The sequence below is a fragment of the Papaver somniferum genome, unplaced genomic scaffold, assembly GCF_003573695.1.
Source record: "Papaver somniferum cultivar HN1 unplaced genomic scaffold, ASM357369v1 unplaced-scaffold_154, whole genome shotgun sequence".
Classification (NCBI taxonomy): domain Eukaryota; kingdom Viridiplantae; phylum Streptophyta; class Magnoliopsida; order Ranunculales; family Papaveraceae; genus Papaver; species Papaver somniferum.
In genome coordinates, this window is record NW_020624820.1 from 4,754,827 (window position 1) to 4,756,643 (window position 1,817).

The following is a 1,817-nucleotide window of genomic DNA, read 5'->3' on the forward strand; positions in this document are numbered from 1 at the left end:
CCTTCACCTTGTGACCGAACTAAATCTGGAACGGCCATTTCTTGGTTTAGGCCAGAGTCTTACAGATTGATTTCTCGAACCTAAAAACATTCCCGTGAGTGCATTTGTTTAGGGTTTGAACTCGTTTCTCATCAATATACTCTAAATTACCAAAACAACAGAATCAGTTTTTACCATAAACAACTTGCGATGGCCATTAAATATTGAAGCTTCTTGGTGGGATCAAAGCAACAGTCATTTATTGAATTATAATGTAAACTTGATGTTTATAATTTGAGAACAACATATACAAACCACCACCATCTTAAATACTCCCCTAGTGGTTTAGTGCTATCAAGAATTTCATCTGAAGAATTTCAGTAACAATGCAAACCTTAAATCACCTTCATAATCAGCTTCTCTTTATTTATTTATTTATTTTTATCTTGCAAACGTTGCACATTATACTCATGCATAGATTGTAGTAATTCAATTACATGCTTCGACTCCGTCCGTCGTAAAGTGATCCACCATAACCTGTAAAAACCGTGCCCTTGTGGTTTCAACTGGTAATACGCCTGTTTGCAGATAACTAAAATTAGTCATTATGAATCTAAAATTAAAGATTAAAAATTTACACTCTCTTCGAGTCCATATTGCCATCAGTAGTCAATATATCAACCGTTTCCGTAGAAGACTGGCTAGGATACAAAGACAAAATCATAACCATCTTGATAACCAAGCCACGTGAGATCTTTTTCCATTTTCGTCCTGCTCTGCCGTGCTAGGAATTGGATTTTAAATGAAATGTAACGAATGAGAATTCCATTTAAAAGTAAACCCAGTTCTCTCGTTAAATGAGAGTTTAATCCTGAACGACAACATGAAACATGGACCAATTAAACATCAAGAGAATAACTTCTACGCGTGAAAAAAGAATTAAAGGCAAAATAACATCCAGTTGAACTAAGAAAATGAGTTTTGTGTTATGTACCTAGATGTACATAACAAGATCTGGATCATAAACACTGATAAACCTCTCAATTCCGAAGAACCAAGCCTACCTGTTCATACCAACACATCCTTAATCGATTAAACGATATTTTGATTATCAAATTGATTGAGAGTTTCATTACAGAGACACTATCCTTACAAAGCTAGGTTTACCAAATCGATCCAACGATCAGAAGACAGACAGGTGGTTACATCTCAACCATTCATTACGCTTCTAATTAACTCTAATTAAACTACTAATTAACAATTAATATTAAAGGCTAACTACCACCCTAATTATGATATGGGCCATCCTCCTCTCCAATGCAGGTACATGACATTCCCTACTCCATGGGAACATCCTTGTCCTCAAGGATGTACTGAGTTGCCAGGATGTCTGTTCTCCAATGCAGGTACATGTTGGTAAGTATCCGAGGATGCAACTTCCAAAGTAGCGAGAGAATAAGAGAAAAAAAGAGTCGCTAGAACAAGTCCACCGTCTGCAAACTAATCGGAAAGAAATGACCACAAGGCTGTAGTTCTTTCTATAAAGTCCACCCTTGACCTGAATCCGGTTGTGTTGTCCATGGTAACTGCATCCCCATATCAGAGTCATTTGCGGTAGCAACAGTAAGAACATCAATGGAATAGTGCAGATTGCAGTGTAAAAATCACCCAAGGGGTCGTGCTTGTAAGGTGTCTTCAACAGAATTAGACTAATGACTTTTGTACGCAACTGACCACACAGTTCTGGTGCACTACCGACCTCATTTTTTCTTGACAGTTGTAGTATCGAAATAGACCAAAAGATATAATCCTGCTGTGGCACTTCAATAACAAGTGGA